Genomic DNA, 12,004 nt, shown 5'->3' with positions numbered 1-12,004 from the left:
AATCAGCAGCTGTAATTTGACATGATGATAACTTCCCTTGTGAACGCTGGGAGAGGGGCAATGTGGCTCTCACAGCTTCCATTAGCAGGGCAACACACACACAATGCTCCTCTGAAAAGCACCCTGACTCTCCAGCCAGAGTCTAGAGCTGCTGAGAGAGTCACCTATTCCACTCTAAAAAGGGAGACCAAGGAGCAGAAAGGGACACCACCAAGTGCTGACAGCTCATCAGAGCTCAGATGCTAAGTGGAGGCGAGATGGGTGCTGGGATTAGGGCACTGCGGTTCCAGCGCTGCATGGAGGAAGCAAGAAGCTTATTGAGCATGGATTTTACAGAGAGCTACAGCAAAAATTAGCTTTGCCTGTGTTATCACCTTCCTTCCCTCTGGCTGTGAGGGCCCAGAGGAAAGACAAATCCTTGCAGAGTCATCCCTTGAAACAAATCAACCAGCAGCCTCTGAGATCAGAGGCGCAGGAGGTGACAGCAACACAGGGCAGCAAAGCCCAAGGGCAGGGAATGTGAGGCAATGCTTTTAGAAGGATGCTTGGAATGAACACCCTTTCCCACCTCACAAAGCACATCCAGAGAGGGGCAACAAAGCTGCTGAGGGGTCTGGAGCACAGCCCTGTGAGGAGAGGCTGAGGGAGCTGGAGGTGTTTAGCCTGGAGAAGAGGAGGCTCTGGGGAGACCTTCTTGCTGTCTACAACTCCCTGAAGGGAGGTCGTAGCCAGGTGGGGGTTGGTCTCTTCTCCCAGGCAAGCAGCACCAGAACAAGAGGACACAGTCTCGAGCTGTGCCAGGGAAGGTTTAGGATGGATGTTAGGAGGAAATTCTTCCCAGAAAGAGAGATTTTCCATTGGCATGTGCTGCCCAGGGAGGTGATGGAGTCACCATCCCTGGAGGTGTTTAAGAAGAGCCTGGATGAGGCACTTGGTGCCATGGTTTAGTTGATCAGATGGTGTTGGGTGATAGGTTGGACTTGATGATCTCTAATATCTTTTCCAACCTGGTTAATTCTGTAAATTCTGTAAATCTGTTCTTTGAGACAGCCTTCTCCTCCTGGCCAGTGCGTGGCTGTGTCTCTGTGAGATAGGTTTCACCATTCACAAGTACACCCACTCTTGAAATGGTTTTAAATAATTCAAGCAGAGTTGGTTTAGTTGGGTTGGGGTTTTTTTCCCCCCACTCCTAGGTGTGATGCCCAGGAGTCCCTTCAATGTCAGCCATCAACAAATGGAGCAGTGTTGGAGGTGAGCCAGCAACGTGCACTCATAGCCCAGAAAGCCAACCGCAGCTTGAGCCGCATCAAAATCAGTGTGGCCAACAGGTTGAGGGAGAGGATTCTACCCCTCTGATCCACTCTGCTCTGGTGAGCCCCCACCTGCAGTGCTGTGTCCCAGCTCTGGAGGTCTCAGCACAGGAAAGACATGGATCTGTAGGAGTGGTCCAGAGGAAGCCACAAACACCATCAGAGGGCTGGGACACTTCTATGTGGAAGGGCTGAGAGAGCTGGAGCTGTTCAGCCTGGAGAATACTCCAAGCAGAGCTCATGGCAGCCTTTCAGTACTGAAAGGGGAGTTGTAAGAAAGATGAGGACAGACTCTTTAGGAGGGTCTGTTGTGACAGGACAAGGAGTGATGGTTTTCAACTAACAGAGGGAAGACTTAGGCTAGACAGAAGAAAGAATGTATTTTTTTTTACACTGAGGGTGGCAAACCCCTGGCCCAGGATTTCTCTGGTGCTGTCTTATTGTAGCAATGCTTTACAGTCTTCTGCAGCTCCAGTAAGCCACAAAACCAGAGAGCTGAGGAGTCCCCATCACCCCAGCATCCTGGGAAGTACCAAGCTTCAGCCAGCACCTCCAGCCATCCCTCCCTCTAAGGCAGCCACACTCATGGAGTTGAATAGCAAAAGTGTCAAGCTGAAGGGTCTGGGAATAAAGTCATGCCTCAGAACCCCCCACCCTGAGCTGATAGCAGCACCCCCCAAGGGATGCTCTTTGAGGGTCCAAATTCACTTGTGCAGAATTAATGCAGATGCAAAAGCCCTTCCACGATGAAAGTGAGGCAGAGTTTAGAGCAGAAGCAGAGTAGAACATGACAAGGAAGAGGCCAGAGGAGGCTGTTGGGAGTTTTTGTATGCATGTAAAGGGATTTATACCCAGATTTGTGTCTCACCATCCCTGCAGGTATTTAAAAGATGTGGGACACACTTCAGGGGTGGCCTTGGCACTGCTGGGTTAGCATTTGGACTCAATGGTCTTAAAGGTCTCTTCCAATCCAAACAATTCTCTGATTCTCAGGTGTGTGTGTAAGCATTTTACATTAGCAAGAGTTTTTACCATGGGGAGGAGGAGAGGAGGAAATAATCCTGTCTTACCCGGGTAGGAAGGTCAAAGTACTTTGACTTAATTTCTCCACAATTTGTGTCTGACAGCAACTGATGCTGTCTAGGTAAGTACTGCTATTCTGGGATGAGCTCAGGGCCAGCAAAACAAGGTGATAAGGAAGGGACATCATCTTAAAGCCAATAAATCTCCCTACCAGATGGCATTTTTATCTAAGAGCGCCAAAGAGAAGCTAGATGGGAGATTTGTGGGCCTGCACCATGGTAAATTCATTAAGAGGGAGCAAGTTTCTGAAAGGCTAAAAGAGAGTTAATCTGGTGCCTCTTATTAAAGAAGGACCTCAGCACTTCAGCTCCATCAGCCTGATGTTTACAGTGTATAAAGCAATTTAACCCCCCAGCCCTGCACAGCTCTAGGAAGGCAACAGCATCACTAGCTTGCACTTCAAAGAGGTCCCCAAATGATGTGCTAAAACCAAGGACTGCAGCACCAAGGCTTCCCCAGACATCCTGCTCAGAGCATTTCTGACTAAGCCCCAAGTTCAGCTTTAAGGCAAAACCATGGAAGTGTCAGGTGAGGGAATAGAATAAACCAGGTTGGAAGAGGCCTTCAAGATCGTGTCCAACCCATCAACCAATCCAACCCACCCAAACAGCTAACCCATGGCACCAAGTACCCCATCAAGTCTCCTCCTGAACACCTCCAATGATGGTGACTCCACCACCTCCCCAGGCAGCCCATTCCAATGGGCAATCACTCTTTCTGTATAGAACTTCTTCCTAACATCCAGCCTAAACCTCCCCTGGTGCAGCCTGAGACTGTGTCCTCTTGTTCTGGTGCTGGCTGCCTGGGAGAAGAGACCAACCTCTGCCTGTCTACAACCTCCCTTCAGGTAGAGAGCAATAAGGTCACCCCCGAGTCTCCTCTTCTCCAGGCTAAGCAACCCCAGCTCCCTCAGTCTTTCCTCCCAGGGCTGTGTTCCAAACCCCTCACCAACTTTGTTGCCCTTCTCTGGACACACTCCAGCAAGTCAACCTCCTTCCTAAACTGAGGAGCCCAGAACTGGACACAGTACTCGAGGTGTGGCCTAACCAGTGCAGTGTACAGGGGCAGAATGACCTCCCTGCTCCTGCTGCCCACACTCTTCCTGATACAGGCCAGGATGCCATTGGCCCTCTTGGCTGCCTGGGCACACTGCAGGCTCATGTTCAGCCTACCATCGACCAGCACCCCCAGGTCACTCTCTGCCTGGCTGCTCTCCAGCCACTCTGACCCCAGCCTGTAGCACTGCATGGGGTTGCTGTGGCCAATGTGCAGAACCTGGCACTTGGATCTGTTAAATCTCATGCCCTTGGACTCTGCCCATCTGTCCAGCCTGTCCAGGTCCCTCTGCAGAGCCTCTCTACCCTCCAGCAGATCAACTTCTGCCCCCAGCTTGGTGTCATCAGCAAATTTACTGATGATGGACTCAATGCCCTCATCTAGATCATCAATAAAGATGTTAAAGAGCACAGGGCCCAAGCAGCATTAAAGCCCAGGAACTGTCCTCTAAAGCAGCCTAGTCCTACTGCTGCATGTCAAGAGCTGGGCTCCAGAGCAGAGACTGTCTTGCTCATCATAGTGGCCCAAAACACCACCAGGAACCCATGCAGGACAGCAGATTCCTCATGCAGCCACAATGTCTGCCTGTCCCAGGCCAGCAGGGAGAAAGGCAGCCCCCAAGCACCTGACAAGCCACCTGCATCTGCCCAGGAGCATGAGATATAGAATACAGAATTAACCAGGTTGGAAAAGACCTTTGAGATTGAATCCAACCTATCACCCAACACCATCTCATCAACTAAACCATGGCAGAGCTCTCCTACCCTCCAACAGATCAACTCCTGCCCCCAGCTTGGTGTCATCTGCAAACTTACTGAAGATGGACTCAATGCCCTCATCCAGATCATCAATAAGGATATTGAAGAGCATGGGGCCCAGCACTGATCCTTGGGGCACACCACTAGTGCCTGGCTGCCAGCTGGATGTGGCACCATTCACCACCACTCTCTGGGCTCAGCCTCCAGCCAGTTCCTAATCCAGCTCAGAGTGCTGCTGTCCAAGCCATGGGCTGACAGCTTGGCCAGGAGTTTGCTGTGGGGGACAATGTCAAAGGCCTTGCTGAAGACCAGGCAGACTACATCCACAGCCTGCCCCACATCCACCAGGCAGTCACTTGGGCACAGGAGGAGATCAGGGTGGTCAGGCTGGACCTGCCCTTCCCCCAGCTGTCTCTACCTGGGTTTTGCAACTGGGAAGACTGCTCCTATGCCTCCTGAGAGGATTAACACCAGAAGGTACTCCAAGCCCTCAACTACTATTGAAATAGGATCAGCCAACCCCAACTCTGAGTCTTCCCAGTCCCATAGGCAGCTGCAGTCCATGTCTGGCAGCAGCAAAGAAAGGCTTTGGCTACACTGCACCCAACACAGCAGGTATCTGCTCGTAGCCAGGTCAGCTTTTGGCCCAGCTGCAAGATCTCTGGAATGTGTGCCACCAGGCACAGCCATCCCTCTGCTCTCATCCCATCACTCAGCTGTGGCTTCTCCTCAGCTCACACATCATCAGTTCTTGAGATGGGGCTGGGCAGACCACCAAAGTTAGAGACAGCCACACCATAGCCACAGGTTGTGCCACCAAAACAGATCAGACCCTGGGAGCTCTCTCTTTGGCTCTCACAGAACGATGTCAAAGGGTTTGTAGATTTGTTGCTGTTACCATTGGATGGCTTGGAGCGCTCCTGGTAAGCACCAATCAAGCTCCCAACGCTGACTTCCCCTTTGATGCAGGAGAGGGCAAGCAAATACTTACTTTCCTCTACTTTTTTCCCCCCTCCCTCCATATTTTCCATCTACTTTTTGTAACTGCAGCCATAAAGAACCTGTACAATAAGGAGCACATTGTTGGCAGAGGAAGCCCTATTCTGCTCTTAAAACTAGCATTTAACTAATGCTCAGAAGTGCATTCATGTAATCTTTGCCCTCTTACACTGATGTATTAATAATGAAATTGTAGCTCTCCAAGAAAGTAATGAACATTAACAATGGAAGTGGATTCAGAATCCTATAATGCAAGAAATACTGCTTGGTCAGCTGGCCACAGAAGGTGCATCAGTGATTTGAGTAAGGACATGAAAGGAGCATAATGAGAATGACTCACGTGGCATTTGCATAGTGCCTCTCCGCTGCAGAGCGCTCCCCGGCCTTCAGCAGCTGCCGAGCCCAGGGGGTGCCAAGCTGCTGCAGGAGGGTGCTGAGCACCAACAGCTTTTGAGGGCCAGCTCTAGGGAATTAACTGGGGAGGTTCTGTAAGGCTTGTCATGGGGGTAAGAGGTGGTGGAGGCACCGGGCCTGGAGGTGTTCAAAAAAGGCTTGGATGTGGCACTTGGAGCCATGGCTTAGTTGTCAGGAGGGGTTGGGTGATAGGTTGGGCTTGATGATCTCTGAGGTCTTTTCCAGCCTGGTGCTTGAGTCTGTGAAAAGCACCAATTCCTTTGGCTCCTGTGAAGCACCATCACCAGAGAGAGACTCAGCCCTGCTCTGAGTATGTACAGGCTTGGCATTAGCTGGAGGAGGAGGATCCAGAGAGACCTAGGAGTAGCCTTCAGGTACCTGAAGGGGACCTACAAGGCAGCAGCAGAGAAACTGTTTGTAAAGGTCTGTAGGAGTGGGATGAGGGGCAGTGGTTTGAAACTAGAGAGGAGAAGATTTAGATTGAATCTTAAGAACAAGTTCTGTACCACAAGGGTGGTGGAACACTGGAACAGGGGTTTGGGCTCCATCCCTGGAGATAATTTAGGAACAACATTGAGACACTTGAAGGTGTCCAGAGAAGGGCAACAAAGCTGGGGAGGGGTCTGGAGCACAGCCCTGTGAGGAGAGGCTGAGGGAGCTGGGGTTGCTGAGCCTGGAGAATAGGAGGCTCAGGGGAGACCTTCTTGCTGCCTACAACTCCCTGAAAGGATGCTGTAGCCAGGTGGGGGTTGGTCTCTTCTCCCAGGCAAGCAGCACCAGAACAAGAGGACACATTCTCAAGCTGTGCCAGGGGAGGCTTAGGCTGGAGGTGAGGAGAAAGTTCTTCCCAGCAAGAGAGATTGGCCATTGGAATGTGCTGCCCAGGGAGGTGGTGGAGTCACCATCCCTGGAGGTGTTCAAAAAGGGATTGGATGTGGCACTTGGAGCCATGGTTTAGTTGTCAGGAGGGGTTGGGTGACAGGGTGGACTTGATCTCTGAGGTCTTTTCCAACCTTATTGATTCTATGATATTCAGGATCAGGCTGGGAGCAACCTGATCAGGTGGAGGCTGTCGCTGATGACTGCAGGGAGGTTGGACTGGGTGACCTTTGGGGGTTCCTTCCTGTGACTCTCTCTTTGATGCTAGCCCATTCAGGAAGAACAGAGTTCTTCTTCTCCATACAGAGGCTTGTTCTTGCACCACAGCTCCCTCCATTGTGCTCCTGCTGCACAGTGACCATAGGCTCAGGGACTGCACTCCCACTTCAGGCTCCTGCTCTTCTCATCATGCAGACTAAGAATTTCTTGGGTTCAGCAGCTCAGGCTTCTGGGGTGTGCTAGAAACCATAAAAAACAGGGAGAAGAGGGGGTCCTGGCTGCATCCCCTATGTACCTCCAAGCATGGAGGTACTTGGTAGCCTAAAGGCAGCCAGAGTGAACCACACATTTTACAACCATTTAGGGGTGAATGCAGAAATTCATTTATCAAAAGAGAACTGATAAATTCTTCTGTGCCCAACTGTGATGCTGCATGCAGCCTTATGGGCTTGGGAGCCTCTTGGTGTTTGATTGAACAAAAGAATGAGACACTTGTTAGGCAAATAAAGGTCAGCTGGAATTGTGGGTTGAAACTACCTCTCTCCCCTGTTTGCTTGAAAGCTGAGGAGCAGCTCTAGTTTGAGAGACTCCACTACTTCTGTCAGCTGCTATTGACCTAGAACTCAAGCCATGAAGCCAGGCACAGATGTTCCTAATTTCCTGCTGCAAGAATTTCTCTGTCACAGATCAATAACCAACAGAGTTACCTTTAAAAGCAGTAGTGCTAAATGAATCTTCCCCATGCTACATGGGGTGTCTTACAGAGAGCTTCCTGGTAGTCTAGAGCTTACTGGTGGTTGGGACTCCCCCTTCTCTGTCTCTCTCTAAACAGATTTTGATCTTCTTTGATTTCCCATGCATGAGTGACCAAGCTGAATGAGCAGATCTGTTATCAGCTGCAAGGAGTCTGGGCTTACAGCTGTTGACTGATAACTCTGCCAAACCCCCACGCAGCACACCAGCTCTTGCTTCCCCTCCTCAGGGCTCCCAGGCTGGAATTTCTCTTGGAGGAACCTCTACCTTAGCTCTTACATCTCTCAGCAGCTTGCCCACACCTGTACAACAGGGTTCAATCCCACACCAAGCACTGGGCTGCAGTGCTGGATTGTGCCAGATGAAGACACAGATGAGAGATTTTTGTCCCAAGGTCAAGCAATAAACTGCCTGCTGGCAAACCATAGCCATGCTTTGGATTCCTGTGCCTGTTCTGGCAAGAACAGTGGATGGACACAGCTGACAGCACACAAGAGCACAGCTTACACTGCTGATACCTCCAGGAGAAGATGCATGGACAGTGGCATTGAGTGCATCCTCAGCAGGTTTGCTGATGACACCAAGCTGTGTGGGAAGGGATCCATCCAGAGGGACCTGGACAGGCTGCAGAGGTGAGCCCATGACAACCTCATGAGGTTCAACAAGACCAAGGGCAAGGTCCTGAAGCTGGGTTGGGGCAATCCTAGGCACCAATATAGACTGGGCAGGGACTGTCTCAAGAGCAGCCCTGAAGAAAAGGACCTGGGGGTGCTGGTGGAGGAGAAGCTCAACAGGAGCCAGCAGTGAGCACTTGCAGCCCAGAGAGCCAACCAGAGCCTGGGCTGCATCAAGAGAAGCAGAGCCAGCAGGTTGAGGGAGGTGAGATCCCACCTGGAGCACTGTGTCCAGTTCTGGAGCCTCTATTCCAGGAAGGATCTGGAGGGGCTGGAAGGTGTCCAGAGAAGGGCCATGAGGATGAGCAGAGGGCTGGAGCTGCTCTGCTATGATGACAGACTGAAGGAGTTCAGTCTGGAGAAGAGAAGGCTCTGAGGAGACCTAATTGTGGCCTTCCAGTATCTGAAGGGGGCTACAAGAAATCTGTGGAGGGACTTTTGAGGGTGTCAGGGAGTGATAGGACTGGGGGAAATGGAGCAAAACTAGAAGTGAATAGATTCAGATTGGATGTTAGGAAGAAGTCCTTCCCCATGAGGGTGGTGAGAGACTGGCACAGGTTGCCCAGGGAGGTGGTGGAAGCCTCATGCCTGGAGGTTTTTGCAGCCAGGCTGGATGTGGCTGTGAGCAAGCTGCTGTAGTGTGAGGTGTCCCTGGCCATTAGCAGGGGGGTTGGAACTGGCTGATCCTTGAGGTCCCTTCCAACGCTGACAGTTCTATGATTCTATGCACAGCCCACAACTTCTGAGGCAACACACTGACTCGGTTTGGTTTCCCAGATTCAGAAGTCAGCATTTCCAGAACCAAGAGTAACTGAGAGACTCCCTGGGAGAAAGTGCAGTGGTAGGAAGCATCCTGCACACACACACAGACAAACCCAAACCATTTGTTTTGTGTCAAGGGAATAATTGTCAGCAGAGCCAGCCCCCAGAGCTGCTAAATTGAGTTGTCTGTTCTGCATATACTAATGGGAGCTCAATGCTCAGTCAAATAATGCTCTGAGATGACGTGAGGTTGAAAAGCAAGTTGTTAAGAAGGGAGGAGGGGGCAGGGGGCTGGAGCTGCTTAGCCAGTTAGAACATGCTCTTGAATTTTCCTTCCAGACTCTGAGGATTAGGGTGATAAAGGGATAGGATTTGCTAGGAGTATTTCAGCTGACTAATGCATGGAAACAATGCAGATTGCCTGCATCCTGCTTGCAGATTAACCACCAAGGATTTAGTATTACTATTATTATCTGATTTATTTCTTTTTATTTCCCCTATGGGTAGGAACTCTGCTGGCAAAGAAAACTACATCAAACCTTTCCCCCAGAGCCTCTATAAGCTTAATTTTCACATGGAAGAAAGGGGTAAGCTGGCTTAGGGTATACTTGAACAGCTGGTATTTCAGTGCAACAATTTTAACCCTACTAATGTGAGTAGCTATGGGTTGGACTTGGGGATCCTCAGGGTCCTTTCCAATCTGAATGTTCCTGGGATTCTGTGATGAGCAGTCAAAGAGACAGCAAAAACTCATGCTGCAAGTCTGCACAATGTATCTTCCCTTCCATACAGAGGCCATGGAGATACAGAATACAGAATCTGACAGGTTGGAAAAGACCTCAGAGATCAAGTCCAACCTATCACCCAACACCATCTCATCAACCCAACCATGGCACCAAGCACCCCATCCAGTCTCCTCCTAAACACCTCCAGTGATGGGGACTCCACCACCTCCCTGGGCAGCACATTCCAATGGCCAATCTCTCTTGCTGGGAAGAATTTCTTCCTAATATCCAGCCTAAAGCTCCCCTGGCACAGCTTGAGACTGTGTCCTCTTGTTCTGGTGCTGGGTGCCTGGGAGAAGAGACCAACCCCCACCTGGCTACAACCTCCCGTCTCCCCGGAGCCTCCTCTTCTCCAGGCTCCCTCAGCCTCTCCTCACAGGGCTGTGTTCCAGACCCCTCCCCAGCTTTGTTGCCCTTCTCTGGACACCTTCCAGCAACTCAACATCTTTCCTGAACTGAGGGGCCCAGAGCTGGACACAGGACTCCAGGTGTGGCCTAACCAGTGCTGAGCACAGGGCAGAATGACCTCCCTGCTCCTTCTGATCTTGCAGAATATTTGCTTGGAAACAAGAAATGGAGGTAGAAAGGCTAAGGAAGGAGGGCATTTGAACCAACATTTAAAGGGAGAACCATAAAATTGTTGTGGTTGGAAAAGACCTCATCAAGTCCAACCATGAACCCAGCACTGCCAAGTCACCACTAGAGCACCTCCCTCTGCACCATATTCACATGTGTCTCAATTACCTCCAGAGATGGTGACTCCACCACTGCCCTGGGCAGCCTGTTCCAGGGCTTGACAACCCTTCCAGGGAGGAAACCTTTCCCCAGGTCCAATCTAAACCTTCCCTCTATACCTTGAGGCCATTTCCCCTTGTCTTATAGCTTGTTGGTTGAGAGAAGAGAGGCTCCATCACGGGAGGTGTTTAGGAAGAGACTGGATGGGGCACTTGGTGCCATGGTTTAGTTGATGAGATGGTGTTGGGTGATAGGTTGGACTTGACTTCAGGGGTCTTTTCCAACCTGGTTAATTCCCACCTCACTGCAACTACAGCACTTCCCGCCACTGCCCTGGGCAGCCTGTTCCAGGGCTTGACCACCCTTCCAGTGAGGAAACCTTTCCCCAGGTCCAATTTAAACCTTCCCTGTGCAATTTAAGGCCATTTCCTCTTGTCCTGCAGTTTGTTGCTTAGGAGAAGAGACCAACTCCCACCTCACTGCAACTCCATCCAGGTAGTTGCAGAGAGCAAGAAGCTCTCTTGAGCCTCCTTTTCTTCAGGCTGAACCACCCCAGAGGTCACTGCAGCACTAGGTCAATGTGTGGAGTGAAGGGAGCAAGCTCTGGGTTCAATTCCCAGAGCAAGCAATCCATTGAATATAAAGTTCTCTCACTGAGGACATCCCAGATATTAAAACTGACAACAAGAGATAGTGCCCCTGATCTTAGCCAGAAGGTTGAGAAGTGATGAAGTGTTACAAGTAGGGATTTTCCACCCAGAAAAAGAAAAGAATCTGGTCCTGGGCTGGCTGAATCCCAGTAAACATTTCCTAGGATTCAGTAAGAGTGGAAGAATTTGCTTAGCTGTTCCCTGCATGCATTTGGTTGCCTTTGATCAGTGGATTAGAGCTGATGATTTGCACTTTGTTTCTCCTCTGTTTCAAGAGCAGCTTGAAGCAGAAGGACACTGCTGCTGTGCTGGAAATGGCTGAGGGGTGACCTCATCCATGTTCATAAGGATGTGCAGGGCAGTGTCAGGAGGATGGAGCCAGGCTCTGCTCAGGGATGTCCAATGTCAGGACAAGGGGCAAGCTGGAACTGAGGAGAAAATTCTGCACAGAAAGAGTAATTGGCCACTGGAATGTGCTGCCCAGGGAGGTGGTGGAGTCACCATCCCTGGAGGTGTTTAAGAAGAGCCTGGATGGGGCACTTGGTGCCATGGTATAGTTGATTAGATGGTGTTGGGTGATAGGTTGGACTCTATCTCAAAGGTCTTTTCCAACCTGGTTAATTCTATTCTATAGGTCAGGGTCTGTCTCTTCTCCCAAATAACAAGAGAAAACAACCTCAAGTTGCACCAGGGCAAGTTTAGGCACCTCTGCATTTCTCCCTTTGGGCCTCAAGGCTCTCCTTCAGCAGCAGGAGTTTGTCCTGCAGAGCGGCACCTGCAGCACAGCTACGATCTCTCAGGGCTACTTTCAGCCAGGCTTGCACCCTCCTGGTACTAGCCAGGTAAAAACCTCTCTTTACAGTAGCAGCTGGTAGGAAGCTTTGGTGATTGTTAAAGATATCACAGGCCCACAGGATGATAGGGGTT

At 50.6% G+C, this 12,004-nt stretch overlaps 1 non-coding gene across 1 annotated transcript; it reads right to left on the bottom strand.

Annotated features, from left to right (window-relative positions):
- Positions 1–10,964: 10,964 nt before the first annotated feature.
- On the bottom strand, positions 10,965–11,156 carry LOC137448449 (U2 spliceosomal RNA). Its single transcript, XR_010989093.1, has one exon. It is a non-coding gene; the product is annotated as a U2 spliceosomal RNA (small nuclear RNA).
- Positions 11,157–12,004: the final 848 nt, after the last annotated feature.

The sequence above is a fragment of the Melanerpes formicivorus genome, unplaced genomic scaffold, assembly GCF_026170545.1.
Source record: "Melanerpes formicivorus ecotype bairdi unplaced genomic scaffold, bMelFor1.0.p_v2 SCAF_24, whole genome shotgun sequence".
In the NCBI taxonomy this organism is placed as follows: domain Eukaryota; kingdom Metazoa; phylum Chordata; class Aves; order Piciformes; family Picidae; genus Melanerpes; species Melanerpes formicivorus.
This window is presented reverse-complemented; position numbering and strand designations above follow the sequence as displayed.